This window comes from Rhinopithecus bieti, unplaced genomic scaffold (assembly GCF_001698545.2).
Source record: "Rhinopithecus bieti isolate Rb0 unplaced genomic scaffold, ASM169854v2 scaffold_36008, whole genome shotgun sequence".
Classification (NCBI taxonomy): Eukaryota; Metazoa; Chordata; class Mammalia; order Primates; family Cercopithecidae; genus Rhinopithecus; species Rhinopithecus bieti.
The window spans coordinates 150,137-171,980 of record NW_016816204.1 but is presented as its reverse complement, the minus strand read 5'-3'; the positions used below and the strand labels follow the sequence as shown (position 1 = coordinate 171,980).

The 21,844-nt window shown below is 38.2% G+C and overlaps 1 protein-coding gene and 1 pseudogene across 2 annotated transcripts in view; one reads left to right on the top strand and one right to left on the bottom strand.

The window, feature by feature from the left end:
- ADK (adenosine kinase) overlaps positions 1-21,844 on the top strand; it is a 285,891-nt gene that overhangs the window by 181,365 nt on the left and 82,682 nt on the right. The window lies entirely within an intron of this gene.
- LOC108516870 (mitochondrial import inner membrane translocase subunit Tim9 pseudogene) lies at positions 14,727-14,985 on the bottom strand (annotated as a pseudogene).

Here is a 21,844-nt window from a genome sequence, read left to right as displayed (position 1 = left end):
CTTTTTTCTTTTTTGTTTTCATTTCTTTTATACATAGTTGTTTTGAGCTATAAGAATAATTTATGCCAAAAATTATTCAGCTAATATTTTACACCAGTATTGTAACCAGTACACTGGTATAAAAGTAGAAAATAAACTACTATGGCTGTGTTTTGCTTCTTACAGATGGAAGGAAATGCCTAAAATTTAATTTAATTTATTTATTTATTTTATTTTATTTTATTTTTTTTTGAGGCGGAGTCTCGCTCTGTCCTCCAGGCTGGAGTGCAGTGGCGCGATCTCGGCTCACTGCAAGCTCCGCCTCCCGGGTTCACGCCATTCTCCTGCCTCAGCCTCCTGAGTAGCTGGGACTACAGGCACCCGCCACCGCGCCTGGCTAATTTTTTTTGTATTTTAGTAGAGACGGGGTTTCACCATGGTCTCGATCTCCTGACCTTGTGATCCGCCCGCCTCGGCCTCCCAAAGTGCTGGGATTACAGGCGTGAGCCACCGCGCCCGGCCAAATTTAATTTTATATACCACAATGTGTTTTGAAAGTTTTGAATAATGCTTCTGGTTTTGAAAACCTCTTTTGATTTTTTTTGTCACAAACACGATACTCTTAAGTAAAATGGAGTGATCTATGATTAATATAAATAATGAAGATTGTGCAAGTTATTTTACTTCAGTTGAAATAGCAAGGCCAGAATAATTTATTCATGTTTTCCAGAAGAATAACAAAATAGAATCAGTGGCAATACTAGTAAACATTAGTCTACATTTCTATTTATTTATTTATTAATTATTATTATTTTTTTAGATGGAGTTTCGCCTGTGTTGCCCAGGCTGGAGTGCAGTGGTATGATCTCAGCTCACTGCAACTTGCACCTCCCGGGTTCAAGTGGTTCTCCCGTCTCAGGCCTCCCGAGTAGCTGGGATTACAGGTGCCCGCCACCACACCCGGCTAATTCTTTGTATTTTTAGTAGAGACGAGGTTTCATCATGTTGGCCAGGTTGGTCTCAAACTCCTGACCTCAGGTGATCCACCTGCCTCGGCCTCCCAGAGTGCAGGGATTGTAGGCGTGAGCCACTGCACCCAGCCAACGTTTCTATTTCTTTAACTTCATACCATTTGCTGTAGCTAGCTGGATCGTATTTCTTAAATTTTACTTTATTTGTTTTATTTTTGAGATAGAGTCATGCTCTGTCGCCCAGGCTGAAGCTCAGTGTCGTGATCTTGGCTCACTGCAAATTCTGCCTCCTGGGTTTGAGCAATCCTCCTGCCTCAGTCTCCTAAGTAGCTGGATTACAGGCTTCTGCCACCATGCTCAACTAATTTTTTTTTTTGTATTTTTTTGTAGAGACAGAGTTTCACCCTATTGACCAGGCTAGTATTAAACTCCTGACCTAAAGTGATCCACCCACCTAGGCCTCCCAAAGTGCTGGGATTACAGCCATGGGCCACTGTGCCCAGACAAATTTTACTTTCATAGTAACATTTTGCAAATGTAAAAATTTTATAATTTGATTAGTAATGTCATACTCTATCAAGGTGATGCTCTCTTAAAAGTTGTTGATGATAATATTAGATGAGAGGTGTATGTAGTTATGAAAGACCCTGAAATGATTGCTTTTTTATTTGTGTACAAAGTTTACTCACATTTCTATGTCTAGCCATAGCTATTCTAAGCTATAGCACAAAGAACTGTATTATGATAGTGAGACTATAAAAAGGTAAATTTAGAGAAAGCTTCCAGATCTGCTCTAGAATTTATTACCATCTGGTCTCTTTGGAGACTAGTATAATTATTCATGGGAATGTTTTCAACACAAAAAAGCATGGTTTGTGTATTGGCAGAAAGTAAAAAGTACCAGTGGTTTAAACCATATGTAGCTTTTTTAGGGTTAGGCAAGGGAAATGTACTGAAGACCTAATTGAGAGTCATCAGTAGTGATGCAATTTGTCTCAATTTTGTCAGAATCTGTTCATAATGAACAAAATATTGCACAACAAGAAAAACTGAAGGTATTAGAAATACAACTCCATTTGAAGAGTATTACTTTATTGTAATTTAACCAATGAAATGTAAGATGGTTTCAGCTAAGTATTTGTGTAAATCTGTGAAATAACATAAGGAATATATGTCAGATTTTGATGACTTTTAAAAATGAAAACACTCATGTTAAAATAATTTTAAGCTTGAACACTGGAAGAATGCCTTATTAAGGTTATTTTTCTTAAATGGAATATAATGTATTATTTTAGATCATTTTAGATGTGGCATGGACTTACTACTATTCGTCTTAAGAAGTAGAAATATTTTACAGTCTTTCTTAAGCTTACATTGATTTTATAGAAAACGGATTAAAAGCTAAATATCTTTTCACTTTCCATTCTAACAGTTACTTGGAGAGAGGTCTATAAAAATGCGACGACAAATCAAAAAATTGAAATCATCTATTTTTTCAGCTATTTTAAAAGAAAAATGCCTAGTGGGCTGGGAATACACAGGAAATTTAAATTTGTGATTGAGAATAAGAAATGCATTTGTGGTTTTAAAAAAGAAATACCAGCATGTCACATTAAAAATATGGCATCTACAGTATTGTACAGTTAAAAGGAAAATGTTTTACATTGGGGGTATGTTGTACCTTAGAGAGCTAGTGCAGGGGATACAAATGAGAAGTCTAACACCATAGACGGTATGAGCATTAATAATCCGGTCAGAGAGGAAGAATTTTGCTGCCTCCCATGTAACATAAAACAGATGTTCCATTCTATTAGAACCTTACTAAAATGAGAGTTTAGATCATCGGTCAACAGGAGAAACGTGAACAATGGCAATTTAATAATTTTGAGGGTTTATCTTATTTGTGGGTTAATATCCATGGTGGGGAGTATGAAGGGATGCCTGCCAATTGTTGTTTTATTTTTGATATCTTGATTTAGAGAGCTGAAAGGCAGCAGTAAACTATACTAATTTTTAATTTATTGTTTTGCAAATTTCATCTGTTTTCTTTCTCAAAAACTATTGTAAGAAACAAAAGATTGGCCAGGCACGGTGGCTCGCGCCTGTAATCCCAGCACTTTGGGAGGCTAAGGTGGGAGGATCACGAGGTCAGGAGATTGAGACCGTCCTGGCTAACACAATGAAACCCCGTCTCTACCAAAAATACAAAAAAAAAAAAAAAAAATTAGCCAGGCATGGTGGCGGGTGCCTGTAGTCCCAGCTACTTGGGAGGCTGAGGCAGGAGAATGGCATGAACCCGGGAGGCAGAGCTTGTGGTGAGCCTAGATCGCGCCACTGCTCTCCAGCCTGGGCGACAGAGCGAGACTCCATCTCAAAAAAAAAAAAAGAAAAAAAAGAAAGAAAAGATTTAGAAATGATAAGTCTTGATTTAATGCTTGAATAGGTATTGAAGCATATCTGAAAGTATAATTAATTAACTTTAAATGAATACTGTAAACATTAAGTAGTTGGCAACTGAAAGTAGACATATGCAGAAAGGGACACCAGGGATGGTACCACAGGGTCCTGGATATATTTTTGGGTTTTTTTTAGGGAAGATTTACTTTTTTCTAGAGAAGAAATTCTTTTAAAAAAACTTATTTATAAAAAAAATACTTTTTTTCCAAAAAAGTATTTTTTCCCCTTTAAGTTATAATTTATATATAAAAAAGTGATCTTTGTAGTGTATGTTTCTGCAAGTTATGACACATGCACACAATCTTGCTACCAGTATCAGAAGTAAGATAGAGAATAGTTTCATCACCCCAAAACTTTCCTTGTGTCCCCTTTGTAGTCTTCCTTTCCCCTACTTCAGCCCTTAGCAATCCCTGCTCTGTTTTTGTTGACAGAGACAGTTCTCCTCACTTGCTTGTGAAGACTGTAAGGCTCAGATTTCCCTTTTTCCTGGGAGATTTCTTAGGATTATATGTGCAGCTGATAAACTTGAGACATGAGATAACATCTCTTCCCAGACAAAGAGCAAGCTTATTTACTGCTTGCCATAAAATTGGTGGATTCTCCAAGTTCAGTGCTTCTCATTTGCTAATGCAAACTCACTTCATGCATAGCATCCATCTGAGCATCCCCAAAGGACTTGGAATGAGGGGAACTGATGCAAAAATGCTGATGTTCTTCTGCTTTGTCGTAAGTAATGAAGTATTTTTTCTTTGAGGAGTCTTGTGTCTTCTGCCTGCATCCATGAATTAGTTAAGAGCCTTTTGTGTTAGCTTTATTAAATAGGGTAAAATCAAATCCCATTCTCCATAATTTTCTGTTTGTATAGTTTTACCTTTTCCAGTGACTTGTATTGAGGGTTCCTGCTTCTAGTCAACAACCTATGAGTAATTTTTTAGGTCCAATCATAAAGCATTTACAGAGGTTTTCCTGGCAGGCTTCATAGGGGGAAGACTGGTCTCCAGAGCAGACTTGGTGCAAAACTTTTATAGTCTCTGAGGGGAATTGCAGTCAAGGATCCAGTCATCCTCTTACACATATCTGCATTCCTAGCCTAGGTGCCATCATTCAGAGGCCTCTTTATGTGGTTCTTTTGGGGAAGCTTTCCTTAAGTGTCTCTGTCAAGACTTCACTGGGGAAAAGAGGCAAGACACCAACTCTTTTTCTACTATGACTTGCACTTTTCTGTTTCTAACCCTTCCCTCTCTAGCCTTCACTCGACTCCTGGGTCTGTAAAACTACCAGAGTCTTTTGTTGGGGGTTCCCTTTGGCAGTGAGGCAGCCCTCACATCTGTGCTGGTCTACCTGCCCTGTGGACCAATGTGCCATGCCACAGGGGAAAATGGAATGGGGGGTAACTGGCACTTTCTCCAGTTTAGCCTCTTATACTATCACAGCAAGTGATTACAGACCTATTCTTTATTTTATTTTATTTATTTTTTTGGCTTGTTGCCATTGGCTGTGCCAGAACGTGGCAGCCCAGCTTTCTCCAGCTCTCCTGAGGTACTGATACACACAAATGGAATCATGTTGTGCATAGCCTTTGAATCTGACTTTATTTGATATAAGTTCATCTTAGATTCATCCATTTTGCTTTGTCAATTTTTTTTTTTTTTTTGAGACGGAGTCTCGCTCTGTCACCCAGGCTGGAGTGCAGTGGCTGGATCTCAGCTCACTGCAAGCTCTGCCTCCCGGGTTTACGCCATTCTCCTGCCTCAGCCTCCCGAGTAGCTGGGGCTACAGGTTTTTTGTATTTTTTTAGTAGAGACGGGGTTTCACCGTGTTAGCCAGGATGGTCTCGATCTCCTGACCTCGTGATCCACCCGTCTCAGCCTCCCAAAGTGCTGGGATTATAGGCTTGAGCCACTGCACCCGGCCTGCTTTGTCAATAGTTTTTAAATTTTAATGGCTGAGTAGTTTTCTGTCATCGTGATGTACTACACCTTGTATCTCTGTCCACTCTAGAGGAATATTTGAATTGTTTCTGGTGATTATGAATAAAGCTGCTAAAATATTTATACATTTTGTGTTAACATAAATTTTCATTTTACTAGATGTATTGCTAAACTCCTTTCCAAAGTATCTGTGCCATTTCACATTCCCACTAGTAATATATGAGAAGTCTAGTGGTTCCACATCCTTTCAGCACTTGATATTATCAATTTTTATTACTATATCAATTATGAGGGGGAGAGGAGTATCTCATTGTTTGTTTCTACTTCCCTAATTATGTGAAGCACGTTTTTATATGCTTATTTGCTACCTGTATATGTTCTTTGAAGAAGTATCTCTTCAAACTGTTTGCCTTTAAAAAAAAAAAAAAAATTGTGTTTATTTTTGTTACAGGGTTTTGAGAATTCTTTATCTGTTCTGCAGACAAGACTTTTATCAGATGTGTGATTTGCAAATATTTTCTCCTAGTGAGTGGCTTGTGTTTTCATTTTCCTAACAATGTCTTTCAGTGAGCAGAAGTTCTTACAAATTTATGTACTTTAAAAATGGATTATGCTTTTGTGTCATGTAAGAGCTCTTTGCCTAATCCGGGGTCAGAAAGATTTTCTCCTATATTTTCTACTAGAAATTTCGTAGTTTTACTTTTTACATGTAGATCTGTGATCCATTTTGAGTTAATTTTTGTGTATATTGAGTGAGGTCTGTAACAGAGTCTTTGGTTATTGTTTTTTGCTTTGGCATATGGATACCCAATTGATCCATTACTCTTTCCCGAAGTCTATTTAAATCTCTTTAATTGCCTTTGTACTTTTTTGAAAATCAATTATGTGGTTGTGTATCTATATTCCATATTCTGTTTCATTGATATATGTCTCTTCTTTGTCCAGTATCATACTTCTCTGATTACTGTAGCTTAATGTGTTTGGTTTTTTTGTTTTGCTGTCTAATCATGGAAGTTGAAATTATTGCATTTTACAGGTCGATATTTTTTGTAGTCGTAGACATCTGTAATTTTGCACTGTTAATTTTAATGTAATGGACATATTAGAAATTAGGTTTTCAATATGCAGGGGAAATGCTTTTAATTTATAATTGAAGAGAGTTATGAAATAATAATAAATAGAAAAAGTAAATAGAGAAAGAAAAGTACAGTCATCCCTTGGAGCCCATAAGGGATTGGTTCTAGGACCCTCTGTGGATACCAAATCCATGGATACTCAAGTCCCTTAAATGGCATAATATTTGCACATAACCTATGCATATCCTCCCATATACTTTAATCCCTAGATTACTTATGATACCTAATACGCTGTAAATGCTAAGTAAATATTTGTTATACTGTATTGTTTAGGGAATAATGACAAGAAAAAAGTCTGTACATGTTCAGTACAGACTCAGCAACTATCCATTTCCCCCACTTCCAAGTATTTTTGATCTGCTGTTGGTTGTTCTGCAGATGCAGAACCCGTGGATATGGTGGGCCTACTATATATATGTCTTATTTATTGTCACTACCTTTTGCTTCCAAGTATTTTTTATTTTTAATGAGAGTTATTTTATTGTGGTGGGTGGTTTAACATACATAAGTTTTCCCAGCAGCAGAACCTGAAGCAAGGATTTTAGAACAATGCCTACTTTGGAGATGTATGTAACAGGCAAGAACTGATGCAAGGAAAGCAAGGCAGCTAATGAAGACTTACTAAGTAAACTCACAATAGGTTGCTGGAGCTTTATCTTGTGGGATAATTCTGGGAAAGTCAGTGTCAAATTTAGTTTCGGAATTAACTCACCTGAAGTGTGAGAGAGTGAGTGTATTTCCTGTTACTGGTTGTGGACTGCCATACAGAGGACAGTGCACCCGCCTGGTGCTATGGTGGGCATAGTAGCATTCAGCCATTCCGAGGAAAGCCCTGAGGCATACAGAGGAAGATACTGGCTATTGGAAGTAATTTGGAGTGGTGGGAAAGGGTTAGGTCCAAAGGATATTGCAGGGGCACTGACATTATCTGACTCATGCCTTGTGAATTTTAAGTGCCTTTCCTGGGTTATCAAAGTGAATAGCTTTAATCAAATCATCTCTATAATGACATTTCTAAGTAAATTAAATTTTCTATACTTACACTCCTCTACTTTTTATTACTACAGCTGGCTTCATTCGCTTTTTGTATATTAATCTGTGTTGTCCTACTATTAGCTAGAAGAGCTTACTAACTGTGAACTTGAAGATATTATTGTATATTCCCTCTTCAGATGATTTTTTTTTTTTTGAGTCGGAGTCTTGTAGCCCAGGCTGGAGTACAATGATGCAATCTCTGCTCACCACAGCCTCCGCCTCCCGGGTTCAAGGGATCGTCATGCCTCAGCCTCCCGAGTAGCTGGGATTATAGGTGCCTGCCACCACGCTGGGCTGCAAATGTATTTAAGAATCTTAAATGAGCCATGATTGCACCACTACACTCCAGTCTGGGTGACAGAGCGAGACCCTAGCTTCAAGGGGTCCTCCTGCCTCAGCTTCCTAAAGTGCTGGGATTACAGGCATGAGCCACTGCCCCTGGCCTAAATTCCTTTTCTAGCCTTTATACAGAATTTCTAGGATAACAACAGCAACAACAACAACGAAAACTTAAATGATAAAAGTGAATATGTAATAGCAAGTAAGCCATGTAAAATATTTTCAATATTCTTAGCCATTAGAGAAGTGCAAATTAAAACTACAAGATACCGCTGCATACATATGTGGATAGCGAAAGTAAAAAATGGTGAGAATACAGAATGAATGGATTTCTCATCTGTTGCTGATAAGAAAATGACACAGCCACTCTGGAAAACGGTTTGGCATTTTTTTATAAAATTAAAGATAAATATTCCATATGACTCAGCAATCATATTCCTGAGTATTTAACATAGAGAAATGGAAATTTATGTATATGTAAAAACTTGCTACACAAATATTTATATCAACTTAATTTGTAATTGCCTCAAACTGGAAACAATCCAGATAACCTTCAACAGGTGAATAAACAAACTGTGAGGTATCTATCCAATGGAATGCTAAGCTTTGTAAAGGAATAAATTACTGGTACAGTCAGCAGTTTCCATAGATCTTAAGGGCATCACACTAAGTAAAAAAAGCTAAACTCAAAATGTTACATACTGTATGATTCCAATTATATAGTATTACTTAAATGAAAAAAAAATTAGTTTTGGAAAATTGACCTGTTGTTTCAGGAGTTAGAGATAATGTGGGAGAAGGGGATAGGTATGACTATAAGGGAGTTGCAGGAGAGGGCTTCTTTGTGTTGGTGGAATAGTTCTGTGTCTTAATTGTGCTGGTAAATACATGAATCTTTACAGCTGATAAGATTTTACAGAATAGTACACACACACTAAGAAGAATGCATGTAATGTCTACTTTGGGGAGTTTTTTTTTTTTTTTTTTTTAATTTCTTTTAAGAGACAGTGTCTTGTTCCATTTCGCAGGCTGGAGTGCAGTGGCACAGTCATAGCTCACTGTAGCCTCAAATACCTGGGCTCAAGGGATTCTCCTGCTTCAGCTTCCCAAGTAGCTAGGACTATAGGTGCATGCCACCATGCCTGACTAATTTTTTTATTTTTATTTTTTGTAGAGATGGGGGCCTGGCCATGTTGCCCAGGCTGGTCTCAATCTCCTGGCTTCAAGCAGTCCTTCTGCCTTGGCCTTCTGAAGTGCTAGGATTACAGGGGTGAGCCACTGCCTGGCCTAAATTCCTTTTTTAGCCTCTTCACAGAATTTCTAGGATAACCAATATAAGTAAAGTAGATTTTATTTTCAAAATGATCCACTTTATACACTAAGTTAGAAGACAGTCTTGATTTCTTCAAAATTCTTTGCTATAAAGTGAAATGTTTGGTGATCATATATCTCGTTGACATAAACATACAGATTCCTCTGCATATAACATTCTTTTCCTTCACTTTACCAATTTGTGCCCATTTCACATATCTCAACTTATATATCTCTTTTTCATGGTCATCTTACCTCTGACATACCTCTTTCACCCACCAAATCTGTGTTTGGTGTCATTTCTGTGATGGTCCCATACAAAAGTGGACTCATTTTACAGATGCAAAAAGTGTTGAATAATGAACAAGTTAATGACCCAATTGAAACTGTGCTGTTGGACATAAAACTTTAGAATCAATCCTAAATCTTAAGTGTGCAAATAAATTATTCAAAACATGAAATTACCCAACCTATTCTAGTGATATTTAACAGAGATATGTTTGTAACTGGTGGAAGAAGAGTCACTCCCTAGGTACAAGATCAATTGCTGTTCATTTTATTCACCTGAAGATAAATCACTTTCACAGATTTTGCAGACTACTTCTTTCCTGAAAAAAATGAGATATTAAAGTGGAGGTTTCTTTACTATATCAACACTGGCTTACTCTTTTCTTTATAATACTTCTATATTGAAAGAAGCCAGAGGCCAAAAGTAGTCTTGTCTATGCTGCTCTTTATTTCATTGTTATTTTTAAACCAGATGATGAAATTCCCTTCCATTTTGAAGGGCCATTTTTCATGTACATAGGAGGGAATTTAAACTGTTTGAGTTAATATTAATATATTCTGTTACTATAAATTGGTTTTAGTTTGATTTTAAAATAGCATGTTAATTTACATTTATTTAATTTTAGTATTCAACTCTGATTAGGGTAAGGAAAAGGTGTGAAATTCCAGTTACAAATCTAAAGAACTGTGTTTATTGTTTCATTGTGTGTCTGCATTTAGTATTGTTTATATGAGAAAAAGTCAGTTGTTTCCTTACATTCCCATATAATTTTTGAGTAGTATGACAATCTTGATTTATATACCTGATGATTTTTAATTTTTAAAATGTTGTCTAAACCAGGTTTCAGGTGATATATCTTGCTTCCTAACTTGACAACTCTGAATATTACTATTCAAACTTGTAAGCAAGTAGAAATTAAAATGAAGCCATACATAGCATTTGCTTTGATTAAAAAGAATAGAAACCTAGATTGTTTTGGAAAATTCAGTGTATATTTCAGTGTGTGTATATTATGTGTTTATATATTGACAGATCTGGGCATCAGAATAGAGTCAAGAAATAACGTAAATAGAAATTCAGTAAGAACACATGTGAAACTGGAAACCAGTGGAGGAAAACTGAGGAATTGCTATTTGTGAGAGACTTGTTTTTCATTCAGTGTACTTTTTTTTTTTTTAACTGTTTTAATTATCTATATAGCATGCTGCATATTACCAATTTTAAATACTTAATTTTGAAAGATTAAAATGGCTGGCAAATTTATTGCCCATTTGCAAGTACATTTATATCAGGAATAGTACAATATGTAGAATGTTATTGGAACATTGGAACATTGTCTCTACCATACTTTTTTAAAAACCTCATAAAATATTAAAATACTTCTTAATGATTTCAATATTAACTATTCATTAGACATCTATCATTATCCTTTATGTCAGAAACTTAGAGTAAAATTTTATTATTAGCTTGATTGAAGAACACTTGTTCTCATTTCATTGTGCTACAGTTACATTCAAAGTTAAAGTTATTCTTCTTCTCCTTAATAGTATACTATAACAAGTATATTCAAAGTGGTGCTCTACATTTGTTTCCTTCACATTTAGACTTGCATTTTTACAATGTTTATACTAAAGTTTATTACACTTGCCATAGTATATCTGTGTGGTGGCTTACCCCTGTAATCCCAGCACTTAAGGAGGCCCAGGTGGGTGGATCATGAGGTCAGGAATTTGAGACCAGCCTGGCCAACATGGTGAAACCCTGTCTCTACTAAAAATACAAAAAAAAAAAAAAAAAAAAAAAAATTAGCTGGGCGTGGTGGTGGGCACCTGTAATCCCAGCTACTCAGGAGGCTGGGGCAGGATAATTGCTTGAACCCAGGAAGGCAGAGGTTGCAGTGAGCCGAGATTGTGCCACTCTACTCCAGCCTGGGCAACAAGAGCGAGACTCCGTCTCAAAAAAAAAGGATTTTTGCAATCATTAACTTACTTCTTGCTGTCTGTTTTTGTTTTCTTTTGCTGTCCTTCTTAACTTCTTCAAAGATTTCTAATATGTTTATACCTCCTTAATCCTAAATCCACTGTATGTTGGCTCTCATGGTAGTTTTCTATTTCATGTACTTGCTTGTATTTATTTTGTGTATTTATTTATTTGGCTGCCATTGTATTGAAAATTGTCTTGACAATTCATTTACGAACATCCTTAGTACAGCAATACGTAATTCAAAACCAGCATGCTCAAATTTGTACTATTCTGGTTAATTATTGCTATGTGTGTATTTTCAAATTTTTAAAGACTTAGAGAATAGTAAAACATATACTTAGTACAAATGATATCACTTCTTGGTACCTTTCTGTGAGTCTTTCTTCCCATCAGGAAATTAAATTGTTCTTTGTTTTCATGGTACTTCAAAAAAAAAAAAAAAGCTTTATTGAGATAAATCAAATTTAGAGCATTTTCATCACCTCAAAAAGAGCCCCATATACATTAGCTATCACCCACTCAATTCTCCCTCCTTGACTGTTTTTGGTCCATTGCAATTCCAAGTGAATTTTAGAGTCAGTTTGTCAGTTTACACAATGAGTATAGCTTGGATTCTGATAGGGATTGTGTTGAATCTCTACATCCATAATGGGTAATATTGCCAATCTTAATAAAAATTTCCATGAATGTGGGACATTTTTCCATTTATTTAGATCACCTTTAATTTGTTGCAACAATGTTTTGTAGTTTTCAGAGTATAAATTTTACACTGTAAAGAAAACTTATTCCCAAATATTACTTTATTTTTGATGCTATTGTAAGTGGAATTATTTTCTTAATTTTATGTTCAGATTATTCGTTGCAGATGGCTTAGAGATACAATTGTGTGTGGTTTTTGTTGTTGTTGTTTTGTTTTTGAGACAGGCTCATGCTCTGTTGCCCAGGCTGAAGTGCAGTGGCACAAACATGGCTCACTGCAGCCACGACCTCCTGGGCTCACCTGATTTTCCTGCCTCAGCCTCCCAAGTAGCTGAGACCACCAGACACGTGCCACAATGCCTGGCTAATTTTTAATTTTTTTTGTAGAGACAGAGTCTTGCCATGTTGCCCAGGCTGGTCTCAAGCTCTTGGACTCAAGCAAATCCTCTGGCCTTAGCCTCCCAAAGTTTTAGGATTGTAGGCATGAGCCACTGTGCTTGGCCCAGTTGTGTGTGTGTGTGTGTGTGTGTGCGTGTGTGTGTGTGTGTTAATATTGATCTTGTATCCTGCAGCCTTTCTGAACTTTTTTAGCTGTAATATTTTTTAGTAGGTTCTTTACGATTTTCTATGTACAAAACCATGTCATCTGTGAATATAGTTTTGTTTCCTTCTTTCTTTCTAATTTGGAAACGTTTAACTTTTTTTCCCTTTCCTTAATTGCTGTGACCAGTACTTGTAGTGTAACAGTGAACAGAAGTGACAAGAAGAGATGTCCCTAGTCTTGTTTCTCATGGAGGGGGAGAATATCTAATCATTCACCGTTAAGTTTGATGTTTCTCTGCAGTTTTCTTAGATGCCCTTTATCAGATTGAGGAAGGTACCTTCTATTTCTAGTTTTTTTTAGTGTTTTTATCTTTTTTTTTTTTTGAGACGGAGTCTCGCTCTGTCGCCCAGGCTGGAGTGCAGTGGCCGGATCTCAGCTCACTGCAAGCTCCGCCTCCCGGGTTTACGCCATTCTCCTGCCTCAGCCTCCTGAGTAGCTGGGACTACAGGCGCCCGCCGCCACGCCCGGCTAGTTTTTTGTATTTTTTAGTAGAGACGGGGTTTCACCGTGTTAGCCAGGATGGTCTCGATCTCCTGACCTCGTGATCCGCCCGTCTCGGCCTCCCAAAGTGCTGGGATTACAGGCTTGAGCCACCGTAGTGTTTTTATCTTGAAACAGTACAGTTAACCCTTGCACAACATGGGGATTGTGGGTGCTGACCCACTGCATAGTCTAAAATCCATGTATAACTTTGGAGTCTCCCAAAACTTGTCAACTAATAGCCTACTGTTAACCAGAAGCCTTACCAGTAACATAAAGTCAATTACCACATATTTTATATATGTATCATATAAAGAATACGTTATTAAGAAAATCATGAGAGAAAATATATGTACTCTTTTATTAAGTGGAAATATTTCATGATAAAAGTCATCATTGTCTTCATGTTGGGTAGGCTGAGGAGGCAGAGGAGGAGTTGGTTTTGCTGTCTCAAGGGTGGCAGATGTGGAAGAAAATACTGGTGTCAGTGGATTTGTGAAGTTCAAACCAGTGTTGTTCAAGAGTCAATTGTAGTGGATTTTGCCAAATGCTTTTGGTTTGCTTGTTTTTTGAGATGGAGTTTTGCTCTTGTTGCCCAGGTTAGAATGCAATGGCATAATCTTGGCTCACTGCAACTTCTGCCTCCCAGGTTCAAGCAATTCTCCTGCCTCAGCCTCCCGAGTAGCTGGGATTTCAGGTGTCCAGCACCACGCCTAACTAATTTTTGTATTTTTAGTAGATACAGGGTTTCACCATGTTGGCCAGGCTGGTCTCAAACTCCTTACCTCTTGTGATCCACCCGAACTCCTGACCTCTTGTGATCCACCGCTTAGGCCTCCCAAAGTGTGAGATTACAGGCGTGGGCCACCATGCCTGGCTGCCAGATGCTTTTTCTATGTCTGTTGAGATGATCATGTAATTTTGTTTTCTATTCTATTGATATGATGCATTGAATTAATTGATTTTTGGATCTTAAACCAACCTTGCATTCCTGAGACAAACTGCACTTGGTTATGTTATATATAATTTTTAAATGTTGCTGGATTTGTTTTGCTAGTATTTTGTTGAGGATTTTTGCATCATTCTCATGAGTATTGGTCTGTAGTTTTATTTTCTTGTGACTTTGTCTGATTTTAGAGTATCATAGTAATACTGGCCTCATAATATGAATTGAAAGATGTCTTCCCTCTTCTAATTTTTGGAAGAGTTTGTGGAGAATTGGTATTTTTTTTTTAAAAGAAGCAGCAATTGTTTATTTTTCTAATCAAGTGACCATGCTGCTGAATCTTAAGGCCTCAACAAATGTTGCATCTTACTATTTCATTGAAGAATAAGACCTTCTATTCTGATTATTCCTGGTAAATAGGAATGATCACTGGTTTCTCCAGTGGTTTCCATTTGCCAAAAACTCATGACAGATGGCTTAACAAGGTGGCTACTGCTTTCAGGGGATTGTATCAGATGCATACTCATTTCCAGTATAGCAGCTGTTGGCAATCTAGTACTTCTCTATCATGGTTGGCCAAGGAGTCCTGCTTTGGCTGCCAGAGCTTCATTCTGCTAAATATGATATTCCTGAAGTCTCATGGATATTCTTTTGTCATTTAAAATATTTCCATAAAGTGTTCTGAACAGCTGGTCTCTTCAGGTTTTACATCTCTTGTGCAGTCTTAACACAGTCCAAAAAGCAGATTTCTATAAGTTAATTGTCAGTCCCAAGAAATTCCTTAAACTGTTTAATCTGATCAGGTTCTGGTATTTGTGCACCCATATTCTTTTGGTACATTTATTAGTCACCTTTTCTGATGCATGAGTTTCCTTTCTGTTCTGGTAAAGTAGTGTTCCAACTTTTGTTTGAATGTCTTCAGTGAGATGTGATTTCTTAAGCACAGGCTCTCACATCTGACATCAGTACAAGGCTGTAGGCCTACACTGCCAGTCGAGTCTGAGGATGGAGGATCAGGATCAGGGCAAGTGTTGCGGCCGCTTTATCTAATTCTTCTTTAAACGTTCATTAGAATTCAACAGTGAAGCCATTTGGGGCTAGGCTTTTCTTTGTGGGTAGTTTCTTGATTACTAATTTAATCTCTTGTTATATAGGTCTGTTCAAGTTACCTATTTTTTCTTGAATTTTTTAGTCATTTGTGCCTTTCTAAGTATTTGTCCATTTCATCTAATAAATAATCTAATTTGTTTAATGGCTATTCTTTCTGACATTAATAAAACCACTTTATCTTTCTTGTCGGTGTTGTTTGCATAATAGGCCTTTTTTTTTTTTTCCCCAGATAGGGTCTTGCTTTGTTGCCCAGGCTGGAGTGCACTGGCAAGCAGAGGTTACCACTCACTGGAACCTCTGATTCCCAGGCTTAAGTGATCCTCCCACCTCAGTCTCTTGAGTAGCTGGGATTACAGGTGCATACCATCATGCTTGGCTAATTTTTAAATTTTTGCAGAGACAAGGTCTCATTATATTGTCCAGGCTGATCTTGAACTCCTGGCTCAAAGTTAAACCCCTGCCTTGGCCTCTCAAATTGTTGGTTTTACAGGTGCGAGCCACCACATCCAGCCTGCATGATATATTTTTCCACCCTTGTACTTTCAATCTGTTAGTAACTTTGTATCTACAATGTGTCCCCTGTTGACCCACATAATTGTCTTTTATGTATAATTATTAGAACTATTGATAAGAAAATGTGAAAGTATAGTCCCATTATCTTATTTGAGTGGAATCAATAGACTATTTCACTATTTCATAAAATGTATTCTAGTTTGTATATTAGAATAGTTTGTTTTTCATGGCTTTCGAGAAAAACATTTGAATGAGCCTACATTTCATTGCATTTAAAATTTCTGGTTTTTTTTTTTTTGGAGACACAGTCTCTCTCTGTTGCCCAGGCTGAAGTGCAATGGTGTGATCTTGGCTCACTGCAACTTCTACCTCCCAGGTTCAAACAATTCTTGTGCCTCAGCCCCTGGAATAACTGGGACTACAGGTGCATGCCATGACCTAGCTAATTTTGTATTTTTAGTAGAGATGGGGTTTCGCCCTGTTGGACAAGCTGGTCTCAAACTCCTGACCTCAGGTGATCTACCTGATTTAGCCTCCCAAAGTGCTGGAAGTACAGCACCTGTCCAAAATTTCTGTTTTTTAATGAATCCAAAGTTCATATATATATATTTTTCCCAATGCCGTGGTACATATCATCACCAAAAAAAGTAGTGATTTTGCTTCAGTGGACACTGAATTTTAATATTATTGATAGAATGCCTATATCGATCAGGGTTTTACACTTATCGTACAGTGTACTTACAATGTATGTAGGCCTCATCCTTTGTAATTAATTAATTAGCTTGTAATTAATGTAAGCTAATCTAAATTTTCATATTTTCAGTTTTAACAGTTGAACTTTTGAGTTACATTTCTTATATTTTGATTTTTTTCTATAAAAATATTTTAAAACTGGAAAGAGAACACTAGAATCAATTAAATGCAAGATTGAAAGGGTTTCATAATGTGAAAAGCAATCTTGTTTTGAAGTGTTCAGTTTACAGTAAGGATTGAGCCCCTCTGCAGCTACCAATTTGGGAAATACCTAAGGTTTTTTTCCCCTTGCACTTAAAGGCTATTTTAGCCCTGAAGCTGGCTAGTTAAGGACACAGACTTTAGAGTGCCACGACACTTCCATAACAGGAGTGAACTGAAGAAGAGAAGCAGTGGAGTCAGGAACCTCACAAAGTAAAGACAACCAGTGAAGAGAAAAACCATTTATTTTCAATACTTAAGATGGCCAAGCCTGTAATAGGAGGCCGAGGCAGGTGGATCACGAGGTTAGGAGATCGAGACCATCCTGGGTAGCATGGTGAAACCCCACCTCTACTAAAATTACAAAAAATTAGCCAGGCGTGGTGGGCACCTGTAGTCCCAGCTACTCGGGAGGCTGAGGCAGGAGCTTGCAGTGAGCTGAGATCACGCCACTGTACTCCAGCCTGGGTGACAGAGTGAGACTCTGTCTCAAAAAAAAGATGGCTGAATAGGAAGAGCTGTGGTCTGCAGCTCCCAGCAAGACCAACACAGAAGGTGGGTGTTTTCTGCATTTCCAACTAAGATACCCAGTTCATCTCACTGGGACTAGTTAGGCAGTGGTTGCAGCCCACAGAGGTTGAGCAGAAGCAGGGTGGGGCATCACCTCACTTGGGAGGTGCAAGGAGTCGGGGGACCTCCCTCCCCGAGCCGAGGGAAGCCATGAGGGACTGTGCTATCCGACCCAGATACTATGCTTTTCCTATGGTTTTTGCAATCCACAGATCAGGAGATTCCCTCGTGTGCCTATACCACCAGGGCCTTGGGTTTCAAGCACAAAACTGGGTGGCAGTTTAGGCAGACACTGAGCTAGTTGCAGGAGTTTTTTTTTCGTACTCCAGTGGCACCTGGAACCCCAGTGAGACTGTTAACTCCCCTGGAAAGGGGGCTGAAGCCAGGGAGCCAAGTGGTCTTGCTCAGAGGGTCCCACTCTCGCGGAGCCCAGCAAGCTAAGAACCACTGGCTTAACATTCTCACTGCCAGCACAGCAGTCTGAAATTGACCTGGGACCATTGGGCTTGGTAGGGGGAGGGGCATCTGCAATTACTGAGGCTTGAGTAGGTGGTTTTTCCCTGACAGTACTAAGACAGCTGGGAGGTTTGAATCAGGTGGAATTCACCACAGTGAAGCAAAGCGACTGTGGCCAGACTCCCTCTCTAGATTCTTCCTCATTGGACAGGGCATTTCTGAAAGAAAGGCAGCAGACCTAGTCAGGGACTTATGGATAAAACTCCTGTCTCCCTGGGACAGAGCACCTGAGGGAAGAGGCGGCTGTGGGCGCAGCCTCAGAGGACATAAACTTTCCTGCCTGGTGGCTCTGAAGAGAACAACTAATACTGACAAGGAGGATTCTCCCAGCCAGTGCTTGAGCTCTGCTTATGGACAGACTGCCTCCTCAAGAGGGTCAGGGACCCACTTGGGAAGACTCCTGTGCTGTCTCACTAGGAGAGAACTGCCAACAGGGGTCAACAGACACCTCAAACAGGAGAGCTCTGGCTGGCATCAGGCTGGTGGTGCCCCTTTGGGACGAAGCTTCCAGAGGAAGGACCAGGCAGCAGTCTTTGTTGTTCTGCAGCCTCCATTGGTGATACCCAGGCAAACAGTGTCTGGAATGGACTTACAGCAAACTGCAGCAGACCTGCAGAAGAGGGCCCTGACTGTTAGAAGAAAAACTAGCAAACAGAAAGCAACAACCTTAGCATCAGCAAAAGGACCCCACACAAAACCCCATCCAAAGGTCATCAGCCTCAGAGATCAAAGGTAGATAAATCCATGATGATGAGGAAAACGAGCGCAAAACGCTGAAAATTCCAAAAACCAGAATGCCTCTTTGCCTCCAAATAATTGCAGCTCCTCTCCAGCAAGGGCACAAAACTGGACGGAGAATGACATTGATGAATTGTCAGAAGTAGGCTTCGGAAGGTGGGTAATAACAAACTCCTCTGAGCTGAAGAAGCATGTTCTAACCCAGTTCAAGGAAGCTAAGAACCTTGATAGAAGGTTATAGGAACTGCTAACTAGAATAATCAGTTTAGAGAGGAACATAAATGACCTGATGGAGCTGAAAAACACGGCACAAGCACTTCATGAAGCATATACAAGTATCAATAGCCAAATTGATCGAGCAGAAGAAAGGATATCAGAGATTGAATATCAACTTACTGAAATAAGGAGTGAAGACAAGATCAGAGAAAAAAATGAAATGGAACGAACAAAAACTTCAAGAAATATGGGACTATGTGAAAAGACCAAACCTATGATTGATTGGTGTACCTGAAAGTGAAAGGGAGAACAGAACCAAGTTGAAAAACACACTTCAGGATATTATCCAGGAGAACTTCCCCAACCTAACAAGACAGGCCAACACTGAAATTCGGGAAATATGGAGAACACCACTAAGATACTCCTCAAGAAGAGCAACCCCAAGACACCTAATTGTCAGATTCTCCAAGGTTGAAATGAAGGGCAGCCATAGAGAAAGGTCAGGTTACCTACAAAAGGAAACCCATCAGACCAGTTGCAGATCTCTCTGCAGAAACCCTACAAGCCAGAAGAGAGTGGGGGCCATTATTCAACATTCTTAAAGAATTTTCAACCCAGAATTTCATGTCCAGCTAAACTAAGGTTCATAAGCTAAGGAGAAATAAAATCCTTTTCAGAGAAGGAAATGCTGAGGGATTTTGTTACCACCAGGCTTGCTTTACAAGAGCTCCCGAAGGAAGTACTAAATGTGGAAAGGAAAAAGTGGTACTAGCCACTGCACAAACACACCAAAATATAAAGACCAATGACACTATGAAGAAAGTGCTTCAACTAATGTGTAAAATAACCTGCTAACATCATGATGACAGGATCAAATTCATATATAATAATATTAACCTTAACTGTACATGGCCTAAATGCCCCAACTAAAAGACACAGACTAGCAAATTGGATAAAGAGTCAAGATCCATTGGTGTGCTTTATTCAGGAGACCCATCTCACTTGCAAAGACACACATAGGTTCAAAATAAAGGGATGGAAGAATGTTTACCAAGCAAATGGAAAGCAAAAAAAAAAAAAAAAAAAAAAAAAAAAAAAAAAAAAAAAAAAAAAGGCAGGGGTTACAATCCTAGTCTCTGATAAAATAGATTTTAAACTAACAAAGATCAAAAAAGACAAGGGTATTACATAATGGTAAAGGGATCAATGCAACAAGAAGAGCTAACTATCATAAATATATATATATGTGCACCCAATACAGGAGCACCCAGATTCATAAAACAAGTTCTTAGAGACCTGCAAAGAAANCTTCAACTAATGTGTAAAATAACCTGCTAACATCATGATGACAGGATCAAATTCATATATAATAATATTAACCTTAACTGTACATGGCCTAAATGCCCCAACTAAAAGACACAGACTAGCAAATTGGATAAAGAGTCAAGATCCATTGGTGTGCTTTATTCAGGAGACCCATCTCACTTGCAAAGACACACATAGGTTCAAAATAAAGGGATGGAAGAATGTTTACCAAGCAAATGGAAAGCAAAAAAAAAAAAAAAAAAAAAAAAAAAAAAAAAAAAAAAAAAAAAAAAAAAAAAAAAAAAAAAAAAAGGCAGGGGTTACAATCCTAGTCTCTGATAAAATAGATTTTAAACTAACAAAGATCAAAAAAGACAAGGGTATTACATAATGGTAAAGGGATCAATGCAACAAGAAGAGCTAACTATCATAAATATATATATATGTGCACCCAATACAGGAGCACCCAGATTCATAAAACAAGTTCTTAGAGACCTGCAAAGAAACTTAGACTTCCACACAATAATAGTGGGAGAGTTTAACACCCCACTGTCAATATTAGATCAATGAGACAGAAAATTAACAAGGTTATTCAGGATTTAAACTCAGCTCTGGACCAAGTGGACCTAATAGACACGGGGTTGCTACAGAACTGTCTACCCCAAATCAACAGAATATACATTCTTCTCAGCACCACATAGCACTTATTCTCAAATCGGCCACATAATTCAAAGTAAAACACTCCTCAACAAATGCAAAAGAATGGAAATTGTAACAGTCTTCAGACCACAGTGCAATCAAATTAGAACTTAGGATTAAGAAACTCACTCAAAACCACGCAACTACATGGAAATTGAACAACCTGTTCCTGAATGAATATTGGGTAAATAATGAAATTAAGGCAGAAATGAAGAAGTTACTTGAAATCATTGAGAACAAAGAGAAAACGTACCAGGATCTAGGACACACAAAAAGCTGTGTTAAGAGGGAAATTTATAGCACTAATGCCCACTTCAGACAGCTGGAAAGATCTGAAATCAACACCCCAACGTCACAATTAAAAGAACTAGAGAAGCAATAGCAAACAAATTCAAAAGCTAGGAGAAGACAAGAAATAACTAAGATCACAGCAGAACTGAAGGAAGTAGAGATATGAAAAACCCTTGAAAAAAATCAGTGAATCCAGCAGGTGGTGTTTTGAAAAGATTAACCAAATAGATAGACTGCTAGCTAGACTATTAAAGAAAAGAGAGAAGAATCAAATAGATGCAATAAAAAAATTATAAAGTGGATATCACCACTATTCTCAGAGAAATACAAACTACCAACAGAGAATACTATAAACACCTCTATACAAATAAACTAGAAAATCTAGAAGAAACTGATACATTCCTGGACACATACACCCTCCCAAGACTAATCCAGGAAGAAGTCGAATCCCTGAATAGACCAATAACAAGTTCTGAAGTTGAGGCAGTAATTACTAGTCTACCAACCAAAAAAAGCCCAGGACCATACAGATTCACAGCTGAATTCTACCAGAGGTTCAAAGACGAGCTGGTACCATTCCTTCTGAAACTATTCCAAACAATTGAAAAAGAGGGATTCCTCCCTACCTCATTTTATGAAGCCAGCATCATCCTGATTCCAAAACTTGACAGAGACACAACAAAAAAAGAAAATTTCTGAACTGAACAATGAGATCACTTGGACTCAGGAAGGGGAACATCACACACTGGGGCCTATCACGGGGGGTGGGGGG